Source organism: Lithobates pipiens, unplaced genomic scaffold (genome assembly GCF_037356315.1).
Source record: "Lithobates pipiens isolate NorthernLeopardFrog02 unplaced genomic scaffold, aLitPip1_a1.2 Scaffold_19, whole genome shotgun sequence".
Lineage (NCBI taxonomy): Eukaryota > Metazoa > Chordata > Amphibia > Anura > Ranidae > Lithobates > Lithobates pipiens.
This window is the reverse complement of record NW_027507764.1, coordinates 346256083-346269042: the sequence shown is the minus strand read 5'-3', so window position 1 is coordinate 346269042 and position 12960 is coordinate 346256083. Positions and strand designations below refer to the sequence as shown.

The following is a 12960-nucleotide window of genomic DNA, read 5'->3' as shown; positions in this document are numbered from 1 at the left end:
ACATTCGACCACAGGTTCTATAGACACAGATTGTTGTCAGAGTCATGTCGAATCTCCTATTCTATATCGAACTGTTGTAACAATGAAAACGAAAATAAAGCATTTATTTATGTCGGATCTTTCGTTTTTCGGATTTTGTGCTTTCGTTATCGTTTGTCAAAACGAAAACGAAAATAGCTGAAATTCGGACGAAAATGCTTTCGGACGAAAACGAATGCACATGTCTATTGGGAGCTACAATTGTCCTTTAGAAGTTTATGTCTGGTCAAACTGTTCAATAATAAAGGAAATATTAAAAGAGAAGTTTGGGATATGAAAAAAACAAACATCAATACACACCTAGGTGAATGCAGCATCCGTCCAATGCTGCATCTGTCCCCTGCCACCTCTAAGACCAAGAACTGTGCGATCAAAGAGTGTTGATCGCTTACTTCTCAGTCTTCTATGAGCAGAGAGCTGGTCACAGTCAGTGGCTCTCTGCTCTGCCACTCCAGTGCTCACTGAACTGCCGAGCTGTGCGGGGGGTGGGACTGGCTGTCTCAGGCTTGCAGTGGCTCGCTGAGAAGCTGAGCCAGCTGCCAGTCAGGTATCTGGGTGGATCTCGACATTAAAGTCAGGATCTCTCCAGTGCCTGGACCGGCTGAACGACATCAGCTGCAGCAGACTTTAGCCCTGTCACCTTTGGCCCTAATTCTCTTTAAGGCTGGGTTCACACCACAGCGATGCGGGAACGCCGCGAATCCGCGGCGTTTTCCCGCATCGCGTGACTCCCGCCAGCAGTTCACACTGCCCTATGCGAACGGCTGGGAGTGTCAATGAAATGTTAATGACACCCCCAGATCCGTCCGCATATCGCAGTGCGATCTGCAAACTCGGATCGCATGGTGTGAACACCCATGCGATCCGATTCTGTTGCGGACCAAAAAAGGGTCCCATGCGAGTTTGCTGCGGGAGCGATGCGAATTCAGCCATACTATCTGTATGGCTGAACTCGCATCGATACGGAGATCGGATGTGATTTGCACTGCAGTGCGGTGCGAATCACATCCGGATCTCCCCCCGCAGCAGTGTGAACCCGGCCTTAAGCCTAGGTCAGAAAACCGTTAAAAATTATTTAAGTCCCTCAAATCTTACTGGATGCATACTTGTTCCAGATCAGTGACTTTCTAGCCAATGAATAAAAGGGTCACATGAAAGTCCTGAAGCGTACATTGGCCACACCCCAATTGATCTCCTTACAGGTTCACTTTAAACAGAGGCTATTTTTCCTGTGGAAATTAACGGCTCATGCACACTGGATATAAAAACCTTGTTTTCACAGGCGTTTGGCTTTTTTTTTCAGCCTGTAAGCACACCTCTATGGTAGTGTCAATGCTGAAAAAATAAAAAAAAAGTTCTGTTCTCTCTGGGGACCCCGATTTAAGGGAGAGGCTCTCTGGGGATGGATATATATATATATATTTTATTTATTACACACACACTACATACATGTGTATGTCCGCCTGAGCATATGACTTTCTTAACTACGCTGCTATGGGCTCTAGCCCCAGATATTTTGAAGACCTAGCAACGCCCCTGGTGGTGGGGGTTGTCCCTTGGAAATGAGGGCAGACAGAAATAACATAAATCGGAACTTCTAATCATTTTTCACTCTATTAAAAATGTGTTTTTGCCTATGTCCCCAATCTATAGATTTCTTATTCTGAAAAGAAGTAACAGAAAAGCTGGTCATTAAGGACACAGACCGCACATATACGTGTACACATATGGGTAAGTGATCTGGCGCAGAGCGGACACCCTACCGCAGTAAATGTATGGTGGGTGGTCTGCAAGTGGCTAAAAAAAAAAAAAATATATATAATAACACAGGCTCCGAGGACCCATTCACGCTACTGAATTGTTGCACGTTCCATGCATTCATACAATGCCATTCGTTCTGAATGGGCCCCAATGCCACTGCTGACAGACGTGTACTGCACCACATTAAGTATTGTGACGTACTGCCAGAAATAGCACATGCGCTTTTTTTGGTGCATTAGGCAGCCCACTCAAATGCATGGACTGCCTTATAGCAACGCACAATAGTTTGTGGAGTAACAAGCATGCACTAATGCACTGTAGTAGTGTGAATGAGCTTTAATACCTCCCTGGTCTTACCGAAAACTAAATAAATTGTTTTGGCTCCAAGACTAGCCATACACACATAGATTTCTGTTATTCAGCCCCAGCTTGAACAAGAGAAAACAAATTCGATTCCTCCTATCTCTGCTAAACAGCATGAATGATGGAGGAATCTCAGAGGATGCGGTCAATTTTCCACCCTTTTTTAAACTGAAACTTGTCAAACCGGGCGGTGCCAACACAGCAACCCATAACCCGAATTCTGCCCGATTCAGCAGGCTTAACACATAGTCAACTATTTACTGTATTGCTTGCACACTGTGCAATCTGCGCCTTTCATATTTTACAAAATCAGATAAAGGGCCTCCCGCCTGAAAGACTGGGAGAAGTAACCTGTTGGTGCAGGAAATGCATAAAGTAAACCTTTCATTGACCTCTGCAACAAACAGAGCATGTAATGCATACAAAAAAAAAAAATAAAAAAAAAAAAAAAAAAAAAAATAAAAAAAAATGCAGGTGCAAAGGTTCAGCAACAACAGCATTCCAAAAAGATAAGCAGTGCTAGAAAATGGAAATGTGGGCAGCTGAAGTTACAAAAAAAAAAAAAATAATAATAATAATAATAAATAAATAAATATATATATATATATTTTTTTTTTTTTAATAATAAAATCTCAGGCTTGGCTCTACCCCACCCTATTGGTCACTAAGGCTGTCTCTCACATTAAAAAAAAATAATAATAATAATCATATCATCATGATATAAGGGCCAATTTAAAGCTTTTTTTTTGTGTGTAAAATAAATAGTAACACAAAAATAAAAAAAATTATAAAATATAATATATATATAAAAAAAATGTATTGTGTGTGTGTGTGTGCATAAAATGTCAGCTACCTGCATCTCCTGGTGGAATGATCAGGCTAACACAGCTTTTACTGATGGTAACCTCTGCCTATGCATTTTTATAGGCTCGGTTTGAACTGACTGGGTTGGTGACATATATACTTTAAGCTCCAAATGTTTACTCAGACCACTTGTGTCATCTGACAAAACATCATGTGTTTAGTTACTAGCAATGAAGACCTTCACAAGTGGACACAAGTCAAGAGTGTTTCTTTTTTTTTTTTTTTCTTTTATTATTAAACTTTTTTTGTAAAAAAAATATATAAAAACAAAAAATACAATAAAAAAAACCTTGCATCTTGCCTTTTACTCAGATATGAGGGTTAATTTTAGCTCACTTCTGTTTAGCTGCTTAGCAACACTTATCCTATGACCTTCAAAGCACCACCTTCTTTTAAAAAGGGATAATGAATACCACCATCTAAGGGACTTTATTTGCTTTTCTTCAGCATGGAAACACACCACTGCTCTTTTTAAACACACCATTTTTATAATTTGTCATTGTGGAAAGAAAATCAAAAAAACACTTCTACCATTACCTGGAAGAGAACTTTTATTAAAAAAAAAAAAAAAAAAAAGGGGGGGATAGTAGTACCCTGCTGTAACTAATCTCATAGAAGACGTGGTCACCAGCTTCTGATTTTTAGTAAGGAAGTGACGCATTACAGTACAACACAAGCAGGTTACTCAAGAGAAAATGGAAGCATCCTCATCGTACTCATCAGGTCTACAACACAAGGAAAAAACGGATGAAGCTAAAAAGCTAAAGCACTGTAACTTATTTAGCAAAGACGGTGATCCTTAATAAAGCTGAAGATTATCCAACAGAAAGGTACCCCTGAGGACTTATCATAAACCACTAAATAATGTCATTCCCTCCATCATAGTTCTACTTCCTGGGAGAAAAGAGGAAAAAAAAATAAAAAAAAAAATAAAAAAATAAAAAAAACACACACACAAGAAAATTAAAGAAATCCAAAAAGCTATAGCACTATCTCAGTCAGCAAAGGCACTGATCCATAAAAGACACATAAAGCTGAAGATAAGCAAAGTACCACTGATGGACTTATCGAGACCACTGAAAAAAAAAAAAAAAAAAAAAAAAAAAAACACGTTTTTCTCTAAATCAGAATTCTAGTTCCTTGGAGGAAAATAAAAATAAAAAAGTACCAATGATGAACTTTAAACCACTTAACAAAAAAAAAATAAAAATAAAAACCACAGTCTTTTCCTACATCGTAGTTCTATTTCCTGGGAGAAAGACCACATGTAGATCCACCAGGAAGTAACTTCTCTACATTGAACTGCTCAATAAGCATCCATTGAGCAATGGAAGGGTTAGGCACAAACTTCAGACCATCTGACACAAGTAAAGATAGAAAGCTGCACCACTACAATGTAATCCACACTGATGAAGCAAACAACACTTGTGAACATCAGTACAGGAATACAGCAGGGCGAGGACATTCAGCTCATGGAAACTCCTTCTCTGGCCAAGGTGTGTCAGTGATGAAGCTCAGAGCTCCTGGAAACTTATTGGATGATAGGCTTGTGAACAGTAGCAAAACAAAGTCATTTCATACCAAACTAACTCAAAATCTCTGATATGTGCAAACAAATCTCATGATATGTATAGGTAAGATAAGCAAACAGCTTATATGAATACTGTAAACACTGAGACAATAAGATGGCTTGCTAGAAAGTCTATTCCATCATAGCAGTAATAAAGTGTTGTGCCCGGTTAGCCATCGATTAATACAGGAAGTCTGAAGTTTAAGTAATACCCTTTATTAACTTCTTTATGACAGTATCACACACACACACAAACACAGGGGTGGACCCAGTTACCGCATATATGCACAGTATTGTTCCCCTGGGGACTGCGCCATCGGTGTCCCCAGTATTGTGACCAAGCTTTTACCAACAGCTCACGATCAATGTGACAATTGAGAGCCAGAAGGACCAGCTCCTGATTCCGCCATCACTGTGCAGCCAATCATAGTGAACGAAAGAATGAGAGCCCCTCCTAAAAGCATCATGGCTCACTTAAAGGGGTGGCAGGGAATTAGAGATACAAACTTGCAGGATCAATAGGATCCCTTGGTCAGGCTTTATACAGTACCGATCCCATCCTCAGGCTTTATACAGTACCGATCCCATCCTCAGGCTCTAGAAAACCTTTGGTCAGGCTTTATACCAGGGATCTAAAACTGGTGGCCCTCCAGCTGTTGTGGAACTACAAGTCCCATCATGCCTCTGCCTGTGGGAGTCATGCTTGTAACTGTCAGCCTTGCAATGCCTGGTGGGACTTGAAGTTCTGAAACAGCTGTAGTGCTGCCAGTTTGAGACCTCTGCTTTATACAGTACCAATCCCATCCTTAGGCTCTATAAAACCTTTGGTCAGGCTCTATACAGTACCAATCCCATCCTTAGGCTCTAGAAAACCTTTGGTCAGGCTTTATACATTACCAATCCCATCCTCAGGCTCTATACAGTACCGATCCCATCCTCAGGCTCTACAAAACCTTTGGTCAGGCTTTATACAGTACCGATCCCATCCTCAGGCTCTACAAAACCTTTGATCAGGCTTTATACAGTTCCGATCCCTTCACCAGGCTTCAAACAGAACTGTTTCCTATGTCAGGCTTTATACAGTATTGATCTCCATGTCTGGCTTTATAGAACCTACTGTCAGTCCTCATACAGTACTGATTCCTTCTCAGGCTTTACAGATCCTTATGTCAGTCTTTATACAGTACACCATTTCAAGTCTAACAAAGGGGGATCAGTACCGTATAAAAGCTTTAAAAAAAAAAAAAAAAAAAATAAAATAAAAAAGGGGGATCAAAGTCATACAGAAGTTTAGCCAATTAATCGTATCACATGATCTCCAAACTTTCTGCAGAAAGTCTAATGAAAGTGAGCGATGCAGATCCGTAAGATGAAAAGAAGTGTCTGTTTTCACATCCTTCCATCCTACTGTAGAGCATGTGACATGCCAGCCAACATGGAGATTCAGGAAGCCAGCATGACGAGGCTGAACAATTGAAGGGTTAAGCAGCGAGAGGAGAGTGAGGACCCTCCATCAGATACACTTCCCTCCCCTAACTTAGTGCAGAGTAGTATGTTGGTGCTGCTGTGCTGGCTCTTAAGCCGTGTAGAATTTCGTAATGGAATGTGAACTGCTCATCCGGATCTGGGCTCCTTCTATCTCCTAACCAGTAAGGAGCAGGGGAGGACAGATCTGCTGAGACAGGAGAAATGCTCTCTTTTCTCCTCCTCCTTTTATAACTCATCAAGGGATGCCTTACACAGGCACATACGACATGCTGCACCTAATAAACACTGGCAAACTCCATTAAGGATGCGTTAAACGTGTGCAGCCCTACAAACATACGGATATCTAGTGCTGGCAGATCACTGACCTTCAGAGAGAAAACTGTTAAAAAAGTTTTTACAAGCATTGAAAGCCTACAGCCACTAGTTGTAGCACAGATGATCAGCCAGCTTTAGAGACTCACCATACACAATACAATCTGACAGTAATCGGTTATGGTGGTTGGTCATAAACATTTTGTTTTTATTATCTGATTGGGTGAGCAAACAGTCTATTAATTTCGATCAGATTTAATCAAGCTGAGCTGATTGGCCAGTGTGGAAAATTATTGATTGTGTTGTATCAATTGGAAGTACTAAGATGCTTTGCTTGTGAATTGTATCAAAAGTCAAATTTTGAAAACATATGGTAAAAAAAAAAATAATATATATATATATATATATATATATATATATATATATAAAAAAATGTGATCGATCAAGTTGATGAGCAGATCTTCTAAATATTGATCGAAATCCACTTTCCCATGTGTCATAATTAAACTGGCTGTCGACTATAGATCGATTATCCCTATCAAGAGAGAGAATTCATCAAAGTTTGTATGGCCACCATTAGACCTATCTACAGGAACGTAGTGCAAGGGCCTGTCTGATTGTATAGAGATTGACTGGATAGTTTGTTAGATCTAAAGCAGTTGTCTCCAAATTGCAGCCCTTTATTTGCTCTTATCCGGCCCTTGGGGTGCTATTCCTCCCACTAACACTAGGGATGGGGCGCCATTCCTTCCCCCCCCCAACCACTAGGGATGGGGCACCATTCCTCCCCCCAACCACTAGGGATGGGGCGCCATTCCTTCTCCCCCCCACCACTAGGGATGGGGCGCCATACCTTCCCCCAACATCAGGAATGGGCCACTGTTTGCAGCCACTGACGCCTGGACAATTGTTACCACTGGCCAAAGTCCGCCCGCCCCAAAGTCTGAAGGACAGGAAAGTTTAGAAAGTTTGGAGACCCCTGATCTAAAATAAATAGTATGGTCACATTGTAATGTGTATGGTTTAGTGTCATCAGTGCTAACATCCCCCCGCCCCCCCATCTCCATCCTCCTCCCAAAGACATGGGGGAGACAAGTCTGTCCTGCCTCTTAGCAACCATGAAGGTGGTAGTCTCCTGAGAGACGAGTCCTCACCAGTAATCTGCTCAGGGGGAGAAAAAAAAAAAAAAAAAAGTTTCAAAACAGAAAGTAATTGTAGTCTACAAACAACCAGGAGGTGAAGGACGCGTCTAGAGATATGATCAGCTAATGGTGACCATCAACGCTAGATTTATTTTCCGTTCGATCCCTCCTGCTAAGAATAATCCATCATTAGTTCGACAACACAATCCATATGCCACATTACGGGGGAAGTGGAATTTGAGTAGGCCATCTCAGAATCCTGATGAAACCCAAAGCGTGTGGCCACCATCAAGCTCATCAAACGCTTTCTAATCTCATTTAGATCTAGGGCAGACGATGTCGTGTATGGGCCCGCCTGATGGATTGGTTCCATTAGGTTGGTCCCCCTAGTTTTGGTAAAAGTAGTTGATTGTTAGGAGGATGAGGTGACACCTTTCTTTCTGTCACCCCCCCATGTTGTGTGATGGCAGCCTCCTTCCTGTACTCCTGATGACGATGGTGGCCAAGTGGTGCTACGTGTGATCAGCACACAGCAGATGCTCAGCACACGTTCTAATGCTAGATCGAAAAAGTTCTCCTCTCCCCCCCCCCACACGGGGGTGGAAAGTTTGTCAAGGCCAACACCACCCCCCCATCCCCCAGAACAGACGAAAGATACATGGAGGACACACAGGGAGGGGAGATCTGCCATCTCACATCCACTTCCCCATCTCCAGCAATGACCTCTAAGCCATGTCTGCCCCCCCTTCCCTCCCCCACACGCACACTTACCCTCCGAGGAAGGTCCTCATGTCACAGGCTGGCTGCCATCTACAGCGCTCGGCAATGGAAGATCAGCATAGGATGACAAGTCGGGGAGGAAAGTTTGTTGATGATGATGATGATGGTGGTGGAGTTGATCGTGGTGGTGGAGGAGTTGATCGCAGTCCTGGTGTCAGTGGGAGCGGAGCACCATCCACGGGTTATAAATAAACTTTGCTCTCGGAGGAGATGATCTGGCCGGATTCCTGAGCTCAGTCACTTTAATATGGATGAGCATCAGGTCCTGCAGGCAAAGTGCTGCTCCTGGTGCTGCTGCTGTTGCTGCTCAATGCTGGTTGGTGGAGAACTTTAACAAGGAAGGGGAAGGAGAGGCAGGGGGGCGGGGAGACAAGGAAAGGGGGGGAGGGCGAAAAAAAAGCAACATCATCTTCTGTAAACTTTCACACAAACTTTTTTTTTTTTTTTTTTTCCCTTTTATCAGAACATCCCATAAAAAAAGTTCATAGAGACCCCGCAATTCACAGCGATCGCTATGGGGTGGGGAAAGTCAGATGACACAGACGATCAGGTCACATCATCACTTTAATCTGTTATCAGTGACTGTGATCAGGGCGATGACGGTTGGGGGTGTTGGGGTCCCCTGTGATCCCCCCCTTAGGGATGCCTCCAGCAGGCAGCGCACCTCCCCGGCTGGTCGGACAGGTAGAGGACAGGGAGGGGGCGGGGCCGCGCTCAGGGATGTGCAAAGTTCACCGCTCCGCCGTTCTCTCTCCTTCCTCTCCGCGCTCTAAGTGGCTGCAGGCGTACCAGCTGACCTGAAGGAGGGGCGGGGCTGGGGAGGCAGGTAGAGCAGGTTAGGGACTCCACGAAGCATCACGTGTCCCGTGTCCTCCTCCTTGGGATCAGCCTGTCCCGGCCGCCTGTGCGAGCATCCCGTCATCAACTTTACATGGCAAATCTATTGATGAGGAGCGGACACTCACCTGTCTATAGCAAGTCTATGAGACTCATCACAGCTGTCTGATTAAACACAGCCCCGTCCAATCAGGAGGCAGGTGTCGTGGAAAGGAGGATGCTGGCTGGTTGCCAGGGGCAACAACAAACTTTCTCCTTTCCTTCAGAGCACAATAGTTTACAGGTGCTATGTGCTTCACTCCTTTACACTGCCAGCAGCTCTTTAAAGTAAAGTAATGTCCCGTGCACACAATCCGAAGATCGCACGACCTTTTCCGGTTAATAATCGCAAGTAGAAATTGAATAGCTAAGTCACGAAAACTCTGGTACGATAGAAAAAAAAAAATCGGAATTGATGTCATGTGTTGTAATGTATTTGTATTGTAATTTCGGACGACAACTATACTGACTAAACGAAAATCGTACGAGGAAAATTTCCGTGCGTGTCCGATCGAATAATATCGGATGAACGGTCATGATCGGCTGTCGAATGTAGTGTACACACGATCCGAAAATCGTACGATCCTTCCTCGGACGACCGTTTTCGTACGATGTTGGGATCGGGTGAACGATGTGAGAACCCTGCGAATCAACTGAGGGTTCCTGCATCGCACCCGACACGCACGGCAGTTCACATTGCCATATACGAACTGCTGGGGAGTGTCATTATATGTTAACGACACCCCCATTTCAGCTCGCATATCGCACTGCGAACTGATGGTTTGGGCATAAATCGGATCGTACATGCGATTCGATTCTGGTCCGACCTGAAAAAAGGGTCCTGTGCATGTTTGCATCGAACGCGGTGCGATATCAACCATACTATCTTTATGGCTGACATCGCACCCACACAGATATCGCATTTAATGTGAACAGCAGTGGCGCTGCGAATTGCATGCGATGACTGCCATTGCAATAGTGTGACCCTGGGCTAAACCCCGCTTTGTGATTTTTACCCCCTACAGGTGAGCCTATAATAAAGCTTACCTGTAGGTAAAATGAATATATCCTAAACATTGCACCGTTTAGGACAGGAATATGCAATTAGCAGACCCCCAGCTGTTGCAGAACTACAAGTTCCATGAGGCATAGCAAGACACTGACAACCACAAGCATCACACCCAGAGGCATGATGGGACTTGTAGTTTTGCAACAGCTGAGGGTCTGCTAATTGCATATCCCTGCTTTAGGAGATGGTCACCCTGGATGCAGACAGTTGGCTTAGTACTTGCTTGTACGACTCTAAAATTTGTGCCGACTTTGGAGTGAAACTTTGGATGAGTGCAACTTGGATACGACTTTGGCTTTGACCAGCGAGAACGGACAACTGTTGCACACGAGTTGCATTGTATAACATTCAGGTACGACTTTCATGCAACTTCTGAGGGTTAAAATTGAAGTCTATGGCCCTCAGGTTGCATGAAAGTTGGAACAAAATAGTGCATGAACTACTTTGAAGTCGCTGCAACTTTAACTCGCACATATAAGAATGGGTATCATTGGAAAACATGGCGAACGACTTGGACATCAAAGTTGCATGACAAGTGGCACAAATGTGAATGGAGCCTTCGGGTCTGTTCACAGGTTGGACTAAGGCTACGTTTCTACTATTGCGACCCTAAAGTTGCACGACTGTGATGAGTGCAGGTTTCATCCAACTTTACAGTCTCTGGATCAAAGGTGCATCCAAAGTCGCATCAAAGTAGTGCAGGAAACTTTTCAAAGTCGCTATAACTTTAGGTCGCATTGATTGGAACGGGTGCAATTGAAATCAATGGGCTGTGACTTGTCATGCGACTTTGTGTCCAAAGCCACATGACAAATCGCACTAATGGAAAAGGAGCCTTAGCTGCTGCAGGAAAAATTCAACAGCATGTGCCATCCAGTGGGCATTACCACCACCAGTCCAGGGTTAAATCTTTCAAATGCCTTCTAAAGAATGATCCTCTGTGGATTGCTTTTCAGAAGGGCAACAATGCCCAGGAGATGGCATGGCTTCTCTACCATGTGACCAATTCTCGCTGCAGTAACATGAGAGGGGGACCCTCCAGCTGGCTGCCAATTCAAAGCTGTGACCAGGAGTTGTCGTAGCTTGGTCAGTGTGCTTGGACCTTTATGTCCTCTTCCCTTCCTCCTTTACCACATTTGGCACATTATCATTTTTTTCTGGGGTACCAACTCCCATTTGGATAGCCCAGGCCAGGGGTGCTCAACCTTTTAAAGAGCGAGGGCCATTTAAGTGATTTGGTCACGGGCCACAATGAACTACAGGGTTTTACTGCCCCCAAACCACAAATGTAAACAAGCCCTTACTTTCCTGAGCCCCTATAAGGCAGCTTTCACATTGATGCACTGCAGCTTACCCACACCACAGGTGCAGGCGCAGTACACATGTGGGCTAAGAGCCCATTCACACAGGGGCAACTCCTGATCCGACTTCAGGTCGCCCCTAGTCGCCTCAGGTCGCCTCAGGTCGGACAACATTTAAAAAGCAATGTAAGTGAATGAGAGCCGTCTTAATGCACACTACTGAAGTCGCTCCGACTTCAGAAAAGGTTCCTGTACTACTTCTATCCGACTTGTAGGCGACCGGTACCCATTGATTTCAATGGAGGTCGCCTCCAAGTCGGATCTCCGTCTATACGGAGGCGACTTTGACAGAATTATTAGCTCTGAAGGGGGAACTCCACGGCAAATTTCTGAAAAAAATTTGGCGTGGGTTCCCCCTCCGAGAGCATACCAGGCCCTTAGGTCTGGTATGGATTCCAAGGGGAACCCCCTACGCCGAAAAAACGGCGTGGGGGTCCCCCCCAGATCCACACCAGACCCTTATCCGAGCACGCTACCCGGCCGGCCAGGAAAGGGGGTGGGGACGAGCGGGCGGCCCCCCCCCTCCTGAGCCGTACCAGGCCGCGTGCCCTCAACATGGGGGGGTGCCTTGGGGGAGGGGGGCGTGCGGCCCCCCCACCCCAAAGCACCTTGTCCCCATGTCGATGAGGACAAGGGCCTCTTCCCGACAACCCTGGCCGTTGGTTGTCGGGGTCTGCGGGCGGGGGGCTTATCGGAATCCGGGAGCCCCCTTTAATAAGGGGGCCCCCGGATACCGGCCCCCCACCCTATGTGAATGAGTATGGGGTACAATGTACCCCTACCCATTCACCTGTGGAAAAAAAGTACAAAAAAAAACACAACACAGTGAAAAAATATTTTATTGCACAGCTCCGGGGGTCTTCCGTCTTCGGGGGTCTTCTCGCCGGACTCCTCCGCTATCTTCTTGTAGCTCTTTTGCTAGCGGAGGAGTCCGGCTTTCTTCCTCCCCGCCGCCGGCCTCTTCTCCCGACTTCGGGGGTCTTGTCCCCCTCTTCGGTTCTTCTGCCGGGCCACCGCGCCTTCTTATAGCTCTTTTGCAGGCGGTGGCCCGGTCTTCTGTCGCCGCCTTCCGTTCTTCTTCTTCTTCTTCTTCTTCTTCTCCAGGAGATGTTGACACGACGCTCTCTCCGGCCACAATGCCAGGGACGCGCTCCGCTGCCACTTATATAGGGACAATGGGGCGGTGTCACATGGGTTGATGTCACATGGGTTGGTCACATGGGTTGATGTCACATGGTAAGGGGGCGGGGTCACCATGTGACATCAACCCATGTGACCAACCCATGTGACATCAACCCATGTGACACCGCCCCATTGTCCCTATATAAGTGGCAG

The 12960-nt window shown here is 45.1% G+C and overlaps 1 protein-coding gene across 1 annotated transcript in view; it reads right to left on the bottom strand.

Annotated features, from left to right (window-relative positions):
* The window catches only part of RREB1 (ras responsive element binding protein 1), a 120747-nt gene extending 111697 nt beyond the window's left edge, over window positions 1-9050 (bottom strand). Inside the window, exon 1 of the mRNA XM_077492147.1 lies at window positions 8311-9050. The gene's annotated coding sequence lies outside the window, so the exon portion shown is untranslated. The remainder of the gene's footprint in view (window positions 1-8310) is intronic.
* Window positions 9051-12960: the final 3910 nt, after the last annotated feature.